The sequence below is a fragment of the Rana temporaria genome, chromosome 7 (genome assembly GCF_905171775.1).
Source record: "Rana temporaria chromosome 7, aRanTem1.1, whole genome shotgun sequence".
Lineage (NCBI taxonomy): Eukaryota > Metazoa > Chordata > Amphibia > Anura > Ranidae > Rana > Rana temporaria.
This window is the reverse complement of record NC_053495.1, coordinates 1,470,105-1,490,066: the sequence shown is the minus strand read 5'-3', so window position 1 is coordinate 1,490,066 and position 19,962 is coordinate 1,470,105. Positions and strand designations below refer to the sequence as shown.

The 19,962-nt window shown below is 45.6% G+C and overlaps 1 protein-coding gene across 1 annotated transcript in view; it reads left to right on the top strand.

The window, feature by feature from the left end:
• LRRN1 (leucine rich repeat neuronal 1) overlaps positions 1–19,962 on the top strand; it is a 38,298-nt gene that overhangs the window by 542 nt on the left and 17,794 nt on the right. The window lies entirely within an intron of this gene.

Here is a 19,962-nt window from a genome sequence, read left to right as displayed (position 1 = left end):
TGTATGGTGTGTGTATGTATGGTGTGTCCTTATATACAGTGTATGGTGTGTCCTTATATACAATGTATGGTGTGTCCTTATATACAATGTATGGTGTGTCCTTATATACAGTGTATGGTGTGTCCTTATATACAGTGTATGGTGTGTCTTTATATACAGTGTATGGTGTGTCCTTATATACAGTGTATGGTGTGTCTTTATATACAGTGTATGGTGTGTCCTTATATACAGTGTATGGTGTGTCCTTATATACAGTGTATGGTGTGTCCTTATATACAGTGTATGGTGTGTCCTTATATACAGTGTATGGTGTGTCCTTATATACAGTGTATGGTGTGTCTTTATATACAGTGTATGGTGTGTCCTTATATACAGTGTATGGTGTGTCTTTATATACAGTGTATGGTGTGTCCTTATATACAGTGTATGATGTGTCCTTATATACAGTGTATGATGTGTCCTTATATACAGTGTATGGTGTGTGTATGGTGTGTGTATGTATGGTGTGTCCTTATATACAGTGTATGGTGTGTCCTTATATACAATGTATGGTGTGTCCTTATATACAATGTATGGTGTGTCCTTATATACAGTGTATGGTGTGTCCTTATATACAGTGTATGGTGTGTCTTTATATACAGTGTATGGTGTGTCCTTATATACAGTGTATGGTGTGTCTTTATATACAGTGTATGGTGTGTCTTTATATACAATGTATGGTGTGTCCTTATATACAGTGTATGATGTGTCCTTATATACAGTGTATGATGTGTCCTTATATACAGTGTATGATGTGTCCTTATATACAGTGTATGGTGTGTCTTTATATACAGTGTATGGTGTGTCCTTATATACAGTGTATGATGTGTCCTTATATACAGTGTATGATGTGTCCTTATATACAGTGTATGATGTGTCCTTATATACAGTGTATGGTGTGTCTTTATATACAATGTATGGTGTGTCCTTATATACAGTGTATGATGTGTCCTTATATACAGTGTATGATGTGTCCTTATATACAGTGTATGATGTGTCCTTATATACAGTGTATGATGTGTCCTTATATACAGTGTATGGTGTGTCCTTATATACAGTGTATGATGTGTCCTTATATACAGTGTATGGTGTGTCCTTATATACAGTGTATGGTGTGTCCTTATATACAGTGTATGATGTGTCCTTATATACAGTGTATGATGTGTCCTTATATACAGTGTATGGTGTGTCCTTATATACAGTGTATGATGTGTCCTTATATACAGTGTATGGTGTGTCCTTATATACAGTGTATGGTGTGTCTTTATATACAGTGTATGGTGTGTCCTTATATACAGTGTATGATGTGTCCTTATATACAGTGTATGGTGTGTCCTTATATACAGTGTATGGTGTGTCCTTATATACAGTGTATGGTGTGTCTTTATATACAGTGTATGGTGTGTCTTTATATACAGTGTATGGTGTGTCTTTATATACAGTGTATGGTGTGTCCTTATATACAGTGTATGGTGTGTCCTTATATACAGTGTATGGTGTGTCTTTATATACAGTGTATGGTGTGTCTTTATATACAGTGTATGGTGTGTGTATGTATGGTGTGTCCTTATATACAGTGTATGGTGTGTCCTTATATACAGTGTATGGTGTGTCTTTATATACAGTGTATGGTGTGTCCTTATATACAGTGTATGGTGTGTCTTTATATACAGTGTATGGTGTGTCTTTATATACAGTGTATGGTGTGTGTATGGTGTGTGTATGGTGTTTCTTTATATACAGTGTATGGTGTGTCCTTATATACAGTGTATGGTGTGTGGCTGTGCTGTGTACAATGTAAAGTGCCTTTGTTGTGTGTTTTCTTTATTCTTATATCGGATACACAGTTGTTTATATTTATTAGGAAGTGTTTATGTTTCAGTATTTCTAATACATTGTAGCACTTTGTGTTTCTTTGTGTTGTGTATTCAGTATACCCGACACCGAGCACTGTGTGTGTGTCTGTGTATACAGTGCATGGTGTGTGTCTGTGTATACAGTGCAGTGTGTGTGTCTGTGTATACAGTGCATGGTGTGTGTCTGTGTATACAGTGCAGTGTGTGTGTCTGTGTATACAGTGTATGTTGTGTGTCTGTGTATACAGTGTATGGTGTGTGTGTCTGTGTATACAGTGTATGGTGTGTGTGTGTCTGTGTATACAGTGTATGGTGTGTGTCTGTGTATACAGTGTATGGTGTGTGTCTGTTTATACAGTGTATGGTGTGTGTCTGTGTATACAGTGTATGGTGTGTGTCTGTGTATACAGTGTATGGTGTGTGTTTGTGTATACAGTGCAGTGTGTGTGTCTGACATTTGCCCTGCAAAGTGTCTGCATGTGTTCCATTATTTGTATACACACCTTGTGTTATCCGTCTTTGTATACAGTGTAGTGTGGCTGTATGCCGTGTATGTTGTGTTGCCTTGCAAAGAGTGTCTGCTTGTGTACAGCATAACCCAAGTCCTTGTGTGTACAATGTACAGTGCATATGTTGTGTTTCTGTCTTTATTTCTATGTAGGATGGTTAGATTGTTTTTGTTCAATGTAGTGTGTATGTATACTGTGTATGTGGTGTATACAGTGTGTGTATACTGTGTGTATGTGGTGTATACAGTGTGTGTATGTGGTGTATACAGTGTGTGTATACTGTGTGTATATATTGTGTGTATGGGGTGTATGCAGTGTGTATATCTAGTGTGTATGTGGTGTGTGTGTGTATGTGGTGTGTACAGTGTGTGTGTATATATATATATCTATACAGTGTGTGTATATATAGTGTGTATGTGGTGTGTGTATATATAGTGTGTATGTGGTGTGTGTATATATAGTGTGTATGTGGTGTGTGTATATATAGTGTGTATGTGGTGTGTGTATATATAGTGTGTATGTGGTGTGTGTATATATAGTGTGTATGTGGTGTGTACAGTGTGTGTGTATATATATATATCTATACAGTGTGTGTATATATAGTGTGTATGTGGTGTGTGTGTGTATGTGGTGTGTACAGTGTGTGTGTATGTGGTGTGTACAGTGTGTGTGTGTGTATATATATATATATATCTATACAGTGTGTATATATAGTGTGTATATATAGTGTGTATGTGGTGTGTGTATATATAGTGTATATGTGGTGTGTGTATATATAGTGTGTATATATATCTATACAGTGTGTATATATAGTGTGTATATATAGTGTGTATGTGGTGTGTGTATATATAGTGTATATGTGGTGTGTGTATATATATCTATACAGTGTGTATATATAGTGTGTATGTGGTGTGTGTGTATGTGGTGTGTACAGTGTGTATATATAGTGTGTGTATGTGGTGTGTGTGTATATATATCTATACAGTGTGTATATATAGTGTGTATGTGGTGTGTGTGTATGTGGTGTGTACAGTGTGTATATATAGTGTGTATGTGGTGTGTGTATATATAGTGTGTATGTGGTGTGTGTATATATATCTATACAGTGTGTATATATAGTGTGTATGTGGTGTGTGTATATATATCTATACAGTGTGTATATATAGTGTGTATGTGGTGTGTGTATATATAGTGTGTATGTGGTGTGTGTGTATGTGGTGTGTGTGTATGTGGTGTGTACAGTGTGTATATATAGTGTGTATGTGGTGTGTGTATATATAGTGTGTATGTGGTGTGTGTATATATAGTGTGTATGTGTATATATAGTGTGTATGTGGTGTGTGTATATATAGTGTGTATGTGGTGTGTGTATATATAGTGTGTATGTGGTGTGTACAGTGTGTGTGTATATATATATATCTATACAGTGTGTGTATATATAGTGTGTATGTGGTGTGTGTGTGTGTATGTGGTGTGTACAGTGTGTGTGTATGTGGTGTGTACAGTGTGTGTGTGTGTATATATATATATATATCTATACAGTGTGTATATATAGTGTGTATATATAGTGTGTATGTGGTGTGTGTATATATAGTGTATATGTGGTGTGTGTATATATAGTGTGTATATATATCTATACAGTGTGTATATATAGTGTGTATATACAGTGTGTATGTGGTGTGTGTATATATAGTGTATATGTGGTGTGTGTATATATATCTATACAGTGTGTATATATAGTGTGTATGTGGTGTGTGTGTATGTGGTGTGTACAGTGTGTATATATAGTGTGTGTATGTGGTGTGTGTGTATATATATCTATACAGTGTGTATATATAGTGTGTATGTGGTGTGTGTGTATGTGGTGTGTACAGTGTGTATATATAGTGTGTATGTGGTGTGTGTATATATAGTGTGTATGTGGTGTGTGTATATATATCTATACAGTGTGTATATATAGTGTGTATGTGGTGTGTGTATATATATCTATACAGTGTGTATATATAGTGTGTATGTGGTGTGTGTGTATATATAGTGTGTATGTGGTGTGTGTGTATGTGGTGTGTGTGTATGTGGTGTGTACAGTGTGTATATATAGTGTGTATGTGGTGTGTGTATATATAGTGTGTATGTGGTGTGTGTATATATAGTGTGTATGTGGTGTGTGTATATATAGTGTGTATGTGGTGTGTGTATATATAGTGTGTATGTGGTGTGTGTATATATAGTGTGTATGCGGTGTGTGTATATATAGTGTGTATGTGGTGTGTACAGTGTGTGTGTATATATATATCTATACAGTGTGTATATATAGTGTGTATGTGGTGTGTGTATATATAGTGTGTATGTGGTGTGTACAGTACAATCTTTGTCCTTGAAAGCTCCATACAAAGTATCTGTGTGTTTTCAGTATGCATTGATGTCTCCAGTCTCCTGGTTTGTGCTGTGTGTGTATTGGAGGTGCAGTGTGTGGATTGGGGGTGCAGTGTGTGGATTGGGGGTGCAGTGTGTGGATTGGGGGGTGCAGTGTGTGTATTGGGGGGTGCAGTGTGTGTATTGGGGGTGCTGTGTGTGTTTTGGGGTGCAGTGTGTGGATTGGGGGTGAAGTGTGTGGATTGGGGGTGCAGTGTGTGGATTGGGGGTGCAGTCTTGTGTTGGATTGTGTGATTTGATGACTTTCTTTGGTTTCACACATGTCAGGGGTGGGTGAGGGGCAGAGGTCTGGGGGGGGGGGGGTATAAAGGGGTCACTCGTCTGAGTTCAGAGCTTTCAGATGAAACTTTGTGTGCAATGATGGGGGGATCCCTCGCTGTGCAATGATGGGGGGATCCCTCGCTGTGCAATGATGGGGGGATCCCTCGCTGTGCAATGATGGGGGGACCCCTCGCTGTGCAATGATGGGGGGATCCCTCGCTGTGCAATGATGGGGGGACCCCTCGCTGTGCAATGATGGGGGGATGCCTCGCTGTGCAATGATGGGGGGATGCCTCGCTGTGCAATGATGGGGGGACCCCTCGCTGTGCAATGATGGGGGGATCCCTCGCTGTGCAATGATGGAGAGGATCCCTCGCTGTGCAATGATGGGGGGATCTCTCACTGTGCAATGATGGGGGATCCCTCGCTGTGCAATGATGGGGGATCCCTCACTGTGCAATGATGGGGGGATCCCTCACTGTGCAATGATGGGGGATCCCTCGCTGTGCAATGATGGGGGGATCCCTCGCTGTGCAATGATGGGGGGATTCCTCGCTGTGCAATGATGGGGGATCCCTCACTGTGCAATGATGGGGGGATCCCTCGCTGTGCAATGATGGGGGGATCCCTCGCTGTGCAATGATGGGGGGACCCCTCGCTGTGCAATGATGGGGGATCCCTCACTGTGCAATCATGGGGGGATCCCTCGCTGTGCAATGATGGGGGGATCCCTCGCTGTGCAATGATGGGGGGATCCCTCACTGTGCAATGATGGGGGGATCCCTCGCTGTGCAATGATGGGGGGATCCCTCGCTGTGCAATGATGGGGGGACCCCTCGCTGTGCAATGATGGGGGATCCCTCACTGTGCAATCATGGGGGGATCCCTCGCTGTGCAATGATGGGGGGATCCCTCGCTGTGCAATGATGGGGGGATCCCTCGCTGTGCAATGATGGGGGGATCCCTCGCTGTGCAATGATGGGGGGATCCCCAGCATTGATCCATTGGGGGATTATAACTCCCAGCTGTGTGGCTCCGGGGTCCGGCTCTGTGAGGTGGATTCATGTGCCGGGATCTGGTGTAATAGTGATCCGGTGTGACATGGAATGGAGGGAGAGGATTGGTCGAGATTTATGATTTGTTTCCTGCAGTGACATTACACTTCCAGGAGAACGGATAGTGCTCAGGCCTCGTTACATTGTTATATTGGTATAAAGATTGATTGTTATATTGTTACATAACATTGTCATTAGGAGTTTCAGAGTCACAGCAAATCATTACATTGTTACATCGTTACATACTTATTAAGTTGTTACAGTTATATCATTTTTTAGTTACATAATTATATACAGTAGTTACATGGTTACATAGTTATATTGTTACGTAGATATATTCCCCATTTCACAGCTCTTACTGTGAAGAATCCTTTTCCTCCAGATATAAAGAGCGCCCCCTTGTGCTCTGTAATGACCTCTGAACTCCACTTACAGTCTAAGGAGCTTACAATCTAATCACCATAAAGTCATATTGTAGCAAAAAGTGACAAAAAGACAAACACGGCACCGGATTCACCCCGGGAGGGACCTGGAGATAGAACCCGGATCCGACCCGCCACCGGATTATTGATTGGTGATCTATGCGGAGTGTCTCTGATCCGGTGATTGATTATTGATTGGTGATCTATGCGGAGTGTCTGTGATCCGGTGATTGATTATTGATTGATGATCTATGCGGAGTGTCTGTGATCCGGTGATTGATTATTGATTGGTGATCTATGCGGAGTGTCTGTGATCCGGTGATTGATTATTGATTGGTGATCTATGCGGAGTGTCTGTGATCCGGGGATTGATTATTGATTGGTGATCTATGCGGAGTGTATGTGATCCGGTGATTGATTATTGATTGGTGATCTATGCGGAGTGTCTGTGATCTGGTGATTGATAATCATACATAGGAGTCTTGTGCCCGGGATCTGATCATTGATCTCTTACTGATCGGGTGATTAGTATTTCCTGATCGGATGTAATATCTTTATGACTTTGTGATATTGATTACCGATCGGTAATGATAACATTCCTTGTGATCTAATGAGTGATCCTGAGCCGCGTTTAGTGATCTAGAAATATTGATCTGCTGTGACATGATAGAGATCCAATGCAGAGTATTGGTGATCTCTTCATATCTTTAGATCTAAGTCAGGGGTCTCCAAACTGCGGCCCACGGGCCGGATGTGGCCCTTTGCTTGCCTTTATCTGGCCCTTAGGCCTCGTACACACAATAGGATAGCCAGAGGTCTGAAGGACCGTTGTCATAGGTTAACCGATGAAGCTGACTGATGGTCCGTCGTGCCTACACGCCATCAGTTAAAAAAACGATCGTGTCAGAACGCGGTGACGTAAAACACAACGACGTGCTGAAAAAAACGAAGTTCAATGCTTCCAAGCATGCGTCGACTTGATTCTGAGCATGAGCGGGTTTTTAACCGATGGACGTGCCTACTAACCATCGGTTTTGACCGATCGGTTACCAATCCATTGGTTACATTTTAAAGCAAGTTCTCGTTTTTTTAACCTATGGGGCCCACACACGATCGGTTTGGACTGAAGAAAACAGTCCTATAGACCGCTGTCCTCTGGCTATCCTATCGTGTGTACGAGGCCTTAGGACGCCATTCCTCCGACTGATACCAATGATGGGGAACGATGCCTCACACTGACTGCAGATAAATGGGTACAACTTCTGTCGGAGGATTTATTTAATCTCTGTGTATCACCTGGGGCCGGTCACCTCGGGGGGGGGAATAAAAGTAAGGCAAAATAAATTCCACCAGCGGAGGAATCTTCCTTCTCGGGGTTCTTTCGTCACTTAGCGTTGAGCCCGCCCATTATATCCGGAGATTTGGCGCCGCGGACTTTATAAACTTTCCTCTGCAGAGCGCAATTCGCCTAAATAAATTTTTGATGGAAGACATTGCCAGACGCAGAATTATAATTGGGGAATGGACTGGTGTCTTTATTCAGCCTTATAAACTATTAGCCAGATTCAGAGAGGTTTACGCCGTCGCAACTCTGAATCTGCGCCGTCGTACATTTAAGCGTATTCTCAAACTGAGATACACTTAAATCTAGCTAAGATACGACTGCGGGCGCCGTCGTATCTTAGCTGTCTATTTAGGCCGGCCGCTAGGGTCGTGTACGCTGATTCACGCCTAGAATGCGTAAATCAGCGAGATACGCCTATTCACGAACGTAGGCTTCCCCGTCGCAGTAAAGATACGCCGTTTACGTAAGGCGTTTTCAGGCGTAAAGTTAGTCCAACAAAAAGCTGGCAAAGCCAATGTTAAGTATGGACGTCGGTTCCGCGTAAAATTTTGAAATTTTTACGTAGTTTGCGTAAGTCGTCCGTGAATGGGGCTGGGCGTCATTTACGTTCACGTCGAAACCAATGAGTCTTTGCGGCGTAATTTGGAGCAATGCGCACTGGGATATGTCCACGGACGGCGCATGCGCCGTTCGTAAAAAACGTCAATCACGATTCATTAGCATAAAACACGCCTACCTCTTCACAATTTAAATTAGGCGCGCTTACGCCGGCACATTTACGCTACGCCGCTGTAACTTAGGACGCAAGTGCTTTGTGAATACAGCACTTGCCTCTCTAACTTACGGCGGCGTAGCGTATATGCCATACGCTACGCCCGCCTAACGTTAGGCTCTCATACCTGAATCCGGCTATATGTAACAATGTAATGTAACAATATACAAATATAACAATATAACAATGTAACAATATACAAATGTAACAATGTAATAACAATGTATACGAGATCGCTCTTTCCAGCTTTATTTTGAGGCCTCTGGTGAAAGCCGCTGTCATTGGCTGGATGCCGTTGGTTTGGAATGTGGTGGGTGTGTCCTGGCAGCCATTATTCCCCCCCCCCCGGTGTCGGAGCTTCATTAGTGTGACTGGTTAGAGCCGGTAATCCCGGGTGGCCCGGCGGCGTGTCTCTCTGCGAATCCCTGTTGGCTCGTTAGTTACCATTTCCCTGGCAGCCGCAGACGTCTCCTAGCAGCCCGCATGACGGATTCCCCAACAATAAACCTTCCTTCTCCCAAACATGTCTTCCCTGAGGTGGTGATGTCACTGCTTTATCTATGACATCACTGCCCCGAGCCTCCCGATAGAGGTGTAATCGCCTACCTATCATATTCCTATTTTGTGCGTCCAAAGCATCGGAGGAGGGGAAATCCTGAAGAAGGCGACTGTCTCTGGGATCATCACAGGGCCCATGTCACAGGAAGTGTCTGTTCCTATGACATCACAGGGCCCATGTCACAGGAAGTGTCTGTTCCTATGACATCACAGGGCCCATGTCACAGGAAGTGTCTGTTCCTATGACATCACAGGGCCCATGTCACAGGAAGTGTGTCTGTTCTTATGACATCACAGGGCCCATGTCACAGGAAGTGTGTGTTCCTATGACATCACAGGGCCCATGTCACAGGAAGTGTGTGTTCTTATGACATCACAGGGCCCATGTCACAGGAAGTGTCTGTTCCTATGACATCACAGGGCCCATGTCACAGGAAGTGTCTGTTCCTATGACATCACAGGGCCCATGTCACAGGAAGTGTGTCTGTTCCTATGACATCACAGGGCCCATGTCACAGGAAGTGTGTCTGTTCCTATGACATCACGGGGCCCATGTCACAGGAAGTGTGTCTGTTCCTATGACATCACAGGGCCCATGTCACAGGAAGTGTGTCTGTTTCTATGACATCACAGGGCCCATGTCACAGGAAGTGTGTCTGTTCCTATGACATCACAGGGCCCATGTCACAGGAAGTGTGTCTGTTCCTATGACATCACTGGGCCCATGTCACAGGAAGTGTGTCTGTTCCTATGACATCACAGGGCCCATGTCACAGGAAGTGTGTCTGTTCCTATGACATCACAGGGCCCATGTCACAGGAAGTGTGTCTGTTCCTATGACATCACAGGGCCCATGTCACAGGAAGTGTGTCTGTTCCTATGACATCACAGGGCCCATGTCACAGGAAGTGTGTGTTCTTATGACATCACAGGGCCCATGTCACAGGAAGTGTGTCTGTTCCTATGACATCACAGGGCCCATGTCACAGGAAGTGTGTGTTCCTATGACATCACAGGGCCCATGTCACAGGAAGTGTGTGTTCTTATGACATCACAGGGCCCATGTCACAGGAAGTGTGTCTGTTCCTATGACATCACAGGGCTCATGTCACAGGAAGTGTGTCTGTTCCTATGACATCACGGGGCCCATGTCACAGGAAGTGTGTCTGTTCCTATGACATCACAGGGCCCATGTCACAGGAAGTGTGTCTGTTCCTATGACATCACAGGGCTCATGTCACAGGAAGTGTGTCTGTTCCTATGACATCACGGGGCCCATGTCACAGGAAGTGTGTCTGTTCCTATGACATCACAGGGCCCATGTCACAGGAAGTGTGTCTGTTCCTATGACATCATGGGGCCATGTCACAGGAAGTGTGTCTGTTTCTATGACATCACAGGGCCCATGTCACAGGAAGTGTGTCTGTTCCTATGACATCACAGGGCCCATGTCACAGGAAGTGTGTCTGTTCCTATGACATCACTGGGCCCATGTCACAGGAAGTGTGTCTGTTCCTATGACATCACAGGGCCCATGTCACAGGAAGTGTGTCTGTTCCTATGACATCACAGGGCCCATGTCACAGGAAGTGTGTCTGTTCCTATGACATCACAGGGCCCATGTCACAGGAAGTGTGTCTGTTCCTATGACATCACAGGGCCCATGTCACAGGAAGTGTGTCTGTTCCTATGACATCATGGGGCCATGTCACAGGAAGTGTGTCTGTTTCTATGACATCACAGGGCCCATGTCACAGGAAGTGTGTCTGTTCCTATGACATCACAGGGCCCATGTCACAGGAAGTGTGTCTGTTCCTATGACATCACTGGGCCCATGTCACAGGAAGTGTGTCTGTTCCTATGACATCACAGGGCCCATGTCACAGGAAGTGTGTCTGTTCCTATGACATCACAGGGCCCATGTCACAGGAAGTGTGTCTGTTCCTATGACATCACAGGGCCCATGTCACAGGAAGTGTGTCTGTTCCTATGACATCACAGGGCCCATGTCACAGGAAGTGTGTCTGTTCCTATGACATCACTGGGCCCATGTCACAGGAAGTGTGTCTGTTCCTATGACATCACAGGGCCCATGTCACAGGAAGTGTGTCTGTTCCTATGACATCACAGGGCCCATGTCACAGGAAGTGTGTCTGTTCCTATGACATCACAGGGCCCATGTCACAGGAAGTGTGTCTGTTCCTATGACATCACAGGGCCCATGTCACAGGAAGTGTGTCTGTTCCTATGACATCACAGGGCCCATGTCACAGGAAGTGTCTGTTCCTATGACATCACAGGGCCCATGTCACAGGAAGTGTCTGTTCCTATGACATCACAGGGCCCATGTCACAGGAAGTGTGTCTGTTCTTATGACATCACAGGGCCCATGTCACAGGAAGTGTGTGTTCCTATGACATCACAGGGCCCATGTCACAGGAAGTGTGTGTTCTTATGACATCACAGGGCCCATGTCACAGGAAGTGTCTGTTCCTATGACATCACAGGGCCCATGTCACAGGAAGTGTCTGTTCCTATGACATCACAGGGCCCATGTCACAGGAAGTGTGTCTGTTCCTATGACATCACAGGGCCCATGTCACAGGAAGTGTGTCTGTTCCTATGACATCACGGGGCCCATGTCACAGGAAGTGTGTCTGTTCCTATGACATCACAGGGCCCATGTCACAGGAAGTGTGTCTGTTTCTATGACATCACAGGGCCCATGTCACAGGAAGTGTGTCTGTTCCTATGACATCACAGGGCCCATGTCACAGGAAGTGTGTCTGTTCCTATGACATCACTGGGCCCATGTCACAGGAAGTGTGTCTGTTCCTATGACATCACAGGGCCCATGTCACAGGAAGTGTGTCTGTTCCTATGACATCACAGGGCCCATGTCACAGGAAGTGTGTCTGTTCCTATGACATCACAGGGCCCATGTCACAGGAAGTGTGTCTGTTCCTATGACATCACAGGGCCCATGTCACAGGAAGTGTGTGTTCTTATGACATCACAGGGCCCATGTCACAGGAAGTGTGTCTGTTCCTATGACATCACAGGGCCCATGTCACAGGAAGTGTGTGTTCCTATGACATCACAGGGCCCATGTCACAGGAAGTGTGTGTTCTTATGACATCACAGGGCCCATGTCACAGGAAGTGTGTCTGTTCCTATGACATCACAGGGCTCATGTCACAGGAAGTGTGTCTGTTCCTATGACATCACGGGGCCCATGTCACAGGAAGTGTGTCTGTTCCTATGACATCACAGGGCCCATGTCACAGGAAGTGTGTCTGTTCCTATGACATCACAGGGCTCATGTCACAGGAAGTGTGTCTGTTCCTATGACATCACGGGGCCCATGTCACAGGAAGTGTGTCTGTTCCTATGACATCACAGGGCCCATGTCACAGGAAGTGTGTCTGTTCCTATGACATCATGGGGCCATGTCACAGGAAGTGTGTCTGTTTCTATGACATCACAGGGCCCATGTCACAGGAAGTGTGTCTGTTCCTATGACATCACAGGGCCCATGTCACAGGAAGTGTGTCTGTTCCTATGACATCACTGGGCCCATGTCACAGGAAGTGTGTCTGTTCCTATGACATCACAGGGCCCATGTCACAGGAAGTGTGTCTGTTCCTATGACATCACAGGGCCCATGTCACAGGAAGTGTGTCTGTTCCTATGACATCACAGGGCCCATGTCACAGGAAGTGTGTCTGTTCCTATGACATCACAGGGCCCATGTCACAGGAAGTGTGTCTGTTCCTATGACATCATGGGGCCATGTCACAGGAAGTGTGTCTGTTTCTATGACATCACAGGGCCCATGTCACAGGAAGTGTGTCTGTTCCTATGACATCACAGGGCCCATGTCACAGGAAGTGTGTCTGTTCCTATGACATCACTGGGCCCATGTCACAGGAAGTGTGTCTGTTCCTATGACATCACGGGGCCCATGTCACAGGAAGTGTGTCTGTTCCTATGACATCACAGGGCCCATGTCACAGGAAGTGTGTCTGTTCCTATGACATCACAGGGCCCATGTCACAGGAAGTGTGTCTGTTCCTATGACATCACAGGGCCCATGTCACAGGAAGTGTGTCTGTTCCTATGACATCACTGGGCCCATGTCACAGGAAGTGTGTCTGTTCCTATGACATCACAGGGCCCATGTCACAGGAAGTGTGTCTGTTCCTATGACATCACAGGGCCCATGTCACAGGAAGTGTGTCTGTTCCTATGACATCACAGGGCCCATGTCACAGGAAGTGTGTCTGTTCCTATGACATCACAGGGCCCATGTCACAGGAAGTGTGTCTGTTCCTATGACATCACAGGGCCCATGTCACAGGAAGTGTGTGTTCCTATGACATCACAGGGCCCATGTCACAGGAAGTGTGTCTGTTCCTATGACATCACAGGGCCATGTCACAGGAAGTGTGTGTTCCTATGACATCACAGGGCCCATGTCACAGGAAGTGTGTCTGTTCCTATGACATCACGGGGGCCCATGTCACAGGAAGTGTGTCTGTTCCTATGACATCATGGGGCCATGTCACAGGAAGTGTGTCTGTTTCTATGACATCACAGGGCCCATGTCACAGGAAGTGTGTCTGTTCCTATGACATCACAGGGCCCATGTCACAGGAAGTGTGTCTGTTCCTATGACATCACAGGGCCCATGTCACAGGAAGTGTGTCTGTTCCTATGACATCACAGGGCCCATGTCACTAGAGCATTTGTATGTTTTTTTAGGAAAATTTCAAGGAGTATGAATACTTTTTCAAGGAACTGTACCTGTGACATCATGGGGCCCGTGTTCACTTACCTCTGACATCATAGCCTCATGTAGCGCTGTAGATTTGTATGTCTTTATATTATATAACCTCCGGCACTCCCTCAGCGTCTCATTATTCCCCCGCAGTGATATTATAAAGCGTTTTGCAGCTTTCATCGACTTTATTAGTTTTGTGCCCCTTCGTGTTGCAGAAGTAATAATGTTTACGACTTCGGAGGAGCCCAGCGATGTGCTTACAATCCGCGCCTAATAATTGTAACCGTTTCTGTTTATTACTGCGCGCTCAATCTTCTATATCATCCCAATATTAATCATTGTAATATAAGTATTACCCTCCCCCCCCAATTATCAACCTAACCCGCATCACATCACTCTGCACCACAGGAGCTTACACTCTAATGTCCCCTCCCCCCCACACAGTCACATCAGTCTCTGTACAGAGGAGCTTACACTCTAATGTCCCCTCCCCCCACATCACATCAGTCTCTGTACAGAGGAGCTTACACTCTAATGTCCCCTCCCCCCCCCCCCCACAGTCACATCAGTCTCTGTACAGAGGAGCTTACACTCTAATGTCCCCTCCCCCCACAGTCACATCAGTCTCTGTACAGAGGAGCTTACACTCTAATGTCCCCTCCCCCCACAGTCACATCAGTCTCTGTACAGAGGAGCTTACACTCTAATGTCCCCTCCCCCACAGTCACATCAGTCTCTGTACAGAGGAGCTTACACTCTAATGTCCCCCCCCCCCCCACATCACATCAGTCTCTGTACAGAGGAGCTTACACTCTAATGTCCCCTCCCCCACATCACATCAGTCTCTGTACAGAGGAGCTTACACTCTAATGTCCCCTCCCCCCCCCCACATCACATCAGTCTCTGTACAGAGGAGCTTACACTCTAATGTCCCCTCCCCCCCACATCACATCAGTCTCTGTACAGAGGAGCTTACACTCTAATGTCCCCTCCCCCCACATCACATCAGTCTCTGTACAGAGGAGCTTACACTCTAATGTCCCCTCCCCCCCACATCACATCAGTCTCTGTACAGAGGAGCTTACACTCTAATGTCCCCTCCCCCCCACATCACATCAGTCTCTGTACAGAGGAGCTTACACTCTAATGTCCCCTCCCCCCCCACAGTCACATCAGTCTCTGTACAGAGGAGCTTACACTCTAATGTCCGCTCCCCCCCCACACACATCAGTCTCTGTACAGAGGAGCTTACACTCTAATGTCCCCTCCCCCCACATCACATCAGTCTCTGTACAGAGGAGCTTACACTCTAATGTCCCCTCCCCCCCCACATCACATCAGTCTCTGTACAGAGGAGCTTACACTCTAATGTCCCCTCCCCCCCACATCACATCAGTCTCTGTACAGAGGAGCTTACACTCTAATGTCCCCTCCCCCCCACATCACATCAGTCTCTGTACAGAGGAGCTTACACTCTAATGTCCCCTCCCCCACAGTCACATCAGTCTCTGTACAGAGGAGCTTACACTCTAATGTCCCCTCCCCCACATCACATCAGTCTCTGTACAGAGGAGCTTACACTCTAATGTCCCCTCCCCCCCACATCACATCAGTCTCTGTACAGAGGAGCTTACACTCTAATGTCCCCTCCCCCCCACATCACATCAGTCTCTGTACAGAGGAGCTTACACTCTAATGTCCCCTCCCCCCACATCACATCAGTCTCTGTACAGAGGAGCTTACACTCTAATGTCCCCTCCCCCCACATCACATCAGTCTCTGTACAGAGGAGCTTACACTCTAATGTCCCCTCCCCCCCACATCACATCAGTCTCTGTACAGAGGAGCTTACACTCTAATGTCCCCTCCCCCCACAGTCACATCAGTCTCTGTACAGAGGAGCTTACACTCTAATGTCCCTCCCCCCACAGTCACATCCGTCTCTGTACAGAGGAGCTTACACTCTAATGTCCCCTCCCCCCCACACATCACATCAGTCTCTGTACAGAGGAGCTTACACTCTAATGTCCCCCCCCCCCCCACAGTCATATCAGTCTCTGTACAGAGGAGCTTACACTCTAATGTCCCCTCCCCCCACATCACATCAGTCTCTGTACAGAGGAGCTTACACTCTAATGTCCCCTCCCCCCCACAGTCACATCAGTCTCTGTACAGAGGAGCTTACACTCTAATGTCCCCTCCTCCCACAGTCACATCAGTCTCTGTACAGAGGAGCTTACACTCTAATGTCCCCTCCCCCCCACAGTCACATCAGTCTCTATACAGAGGAGCTTACACTCTAATGTCCTCTCCCCCCACATCACATCAGTCTCTGTACAGAGGAGCTTACACTCTAATGTCCTCTCCCCCCACATCACATCAGTCTCTGTACAGGGGAGCTTACACTCTAGTGGCCCCCAAGAGCCAGTGATGTTATCAGGGACATTTAAGATGATGAGTTTGGAAAACGGCATCAAAGAAAACTGAAATATAATAGAATGGGGCCGTTTGTCTCGGGCCCCGGGGGGCCCCTGCCGCTCTTACGTGTCGGGGGGAGGGAGCCGCTCCGGGATCGTTTCTGCACATTAGCTCTGCGATGGTTCAGGGAAGTGCGGAGTCATTTGTAAAATTGCAGCGGTAATCACCCCGGTGACCCGCGTTTCGCACGAGTAATCGCTTGTAAAGCCGCTATAATCCGCGTTTCTCTCGGCGAGGGGGGAAAGGGAGGGAGCTGGTTCGGGGGAAGGGGGAACTACAAAGCCCAGCAACCCTCCACTCCCTCCCTGCATTGCAGTCTTTTGCATCCTGTGGCTGTAATCCAGAAAATCTGCGCGCCAAGCTGGCCATACACATGTCAGCTTCAGAGAGAGCGATCGATTGCACTGCCAATTCTTTTTTATTGTTGCAAAGCGAATGAAAACCCAAATCGGTGGTTCTGATCGCCACAAGGAGAGCGGATCAATATTCCCCGATCAATACTTCCCCGATCAATACTTCCCCGATCAATATTTCCCCGATCAATACTTCCCTGATCATTATTCCCCGATCAATACTTCCCTGATCATTATTCCCCGATCAATACTTCCCTGATCATTATTCCCCGATCAATACTTCCCCGATCAATACTTCCCCGATCAATACTTCCCCGATCAATATTTCCCCGATCAATACTTCCCTGATCATTATTCCCCGATCAATACTTCCCTGATCATTATTCCCCGATCAATACTTCCCTGATCATTATTCCCCGATCAATACTTCCCCGATCAATACTTCCCCGATCAATACTTCCCCGATCAATATTTCCCCGATCAATACTTCCCTGATCATTATTCCCCGATCAATACAATCCTTTCATAAACTGCACTGAGAAGGTCAGACTCGTGTGGGGGGCAGATTATTTATCAAGTACCTGACTTTGTCCCGGGATCAGCCTCATTCAGTCCTCTTGTACAGCAGAGCTCAGGCTGAGAGAGGGGGGAAGCAGTACAGAGAGTAGAAGTGCGAGGAACATGCTGATTGGAGGAGAGAGCAGAGTGACAGATAGATGCGCTCTGGAAATGCTCCCACAGCCAATCCAGTGATCCCTCCCCTCTTCGCCCTCTTGCCTATGCAGGGTTTCCGGGACGGACCAGATCGATTCTGATTGGCCAGGGCCTGCACAGTGAATCGGTCAGGTCCGGCCGGCCCCCGAGGTGTTGCAGAGAATGGTCGGGTTGCACAGAAAATTTCCAGCAACTTTAATAGATAATAAGTAGGGATGCACCAATACCGCTTTTGTGAATGAGTGTCAATCCTTTTTTTTTTTTTTTTTTTTTTTTTAGTACTCACCGATATGGATTACCAGTACCTATTACCGATCACCGATCACCGATACCGATTACTGATACCTATTACCAATACCGATCAACGATACCGACTGTAACTGTTGTGTTTACACTTCAGCGGTCAGCAATCCAAAGCACTGAAAAGTTGTTTACAAATAAAAAAATATATATATATTATTCATATGTACGAAATAGAAGTGAACAAAAAATAATCAGCAGGAAAAACAATTAAATTAAATGTTAAATTAAAATAACTAAATAATTAATTGGGAAAGGAGAAAGGGTTAATTATGGCCGATTAAAGTAAATGAAGGGTTAATAAGGGGTTAGACATTTAATAGGGGAAAACAAAGGTTTTTTTTTTACTTGACAGGTTTTCTTTAAACTGAATTCATCTGCAGATGGAAGTTCATCCCTTTTGATCTGTAGATGAATAAACACGAAGATACAAAAACAAACAATGTTTTTTTTACACTTTAGCAATGGTACAAAGCACTGGATAGTTGTTTACAAATGAAATATATATATATATTGACACGTGTAAATATATATTGTATGTTAAAGGTGTAAAAATATTAATGAGCAAAGCAAAAAAAGAAAAAGAAAACAATTATTCATATTTATAAAATAGAAGTGAACAAAAATAATCAGCAGGAGAAATAATAATTAAATGGGAAGGAGAATAGGGAGTTAATTAAGGCTGAATAAAGTAAATGAAGGGTTAATAAGGGGTTATACAGAAACATTTAATAAAAAAAATGGGCACAGTGGCTGCATTTGATGGGCACAGTGGCGGTATTTGATGGCACAGTGGCTGCATTTGACGGATACAGTGGCTGCATTTGATGGGCACAGCGGCTGTATTTGACGGGCACAGTGGGTGTATTTGTTGGCACAGTGGCTGTATTTGATGGGCACAGTGGCTGTATATGATGGGCACAGTGGCTGTATTTGATGGGCACAGTGGCGGTATTTGATGGCACAGTAGCTGTATTTGATGGGCACAGTGGCGGTATTTCATGGGCACAGTGGCTGTATTTGATGGGCACATTGGCTGTATTTGATGGGCACATTGGCTGTATTTCATGGGCACAGTGGCTGTATTTCATGGCACAGTGGCTGCATTTGATGGGCACAGTGGCTGTATTTGTTGGCACAGTGGCTGTATTTGATGGGCACAGTGGCTGTATTTGACGGATACAGTGGCTGCATTTGATGGGCACAGTGGCTGTATTTGTGGCACAGTGGCTGTATTTGATGGGCACAGTGGCTGCATTTGACGGATACAGTGGCTGCATTTGATGGACACAGTGGCTGTATATGATGGGCACAGTGGCTGTATTTGATGGGCACAGTGGCTGCATTTGACGGATACAGTGGCTGCATTTGATGGGCACAGTGGCTGCATTTGATGGACACAGTGGCTGTATATGATGGGCACAGTGGCTGTATTTGATGGGAACAGTGGCTGTATTTGATGGGCACAGTGGCTGTGTTTGATGGGCACAGTGGCTGTGTTTGATGGGCACAGTGGCTGTATTTGATGGGCACAGTGGCTGCATTTGACGGATACAGTGGCTGCATTTGATGGACACAGTGGCTGTATATGATGGGCACAGTGGCTGTGTTTGATGGGCACAGTGGCTGTATTTGATGGGCACAGTGGCTGTATTTGATGGGCACAGTGGCTGTATTTGATGGGCACAGTGGGTATATTTGATGACACAGTGACGCCATTTGACGGGCACAGTGGTGGCATTTGACGGGCTCAGTGGGTGTATTTGATGTTTTTTTCAATATTTTTCAGAAATTCACCCCCCCCCCCCCCCAAAAAAAAAAAAAAAAAATTTGGAGCACCAGCCGCCACTGGACCAATGCATCATTTTTAGATATTTTTGTATTTTTTAGCCTTGACTAAACAAAATGAGATTTTTCCGCAGAAGTAAATTGGATACATAAATTAGGAGATGAAATAAATATTTAAACTAAGATTCGGCAGTTGGAGGGAGATGTCGGAATTTAGACGGCAATGATGGGAAATGTGATTTTATCTGCCTTTTCTTTATAATGACATTTATGTAGGTTTTGTGTTATGAGACTTA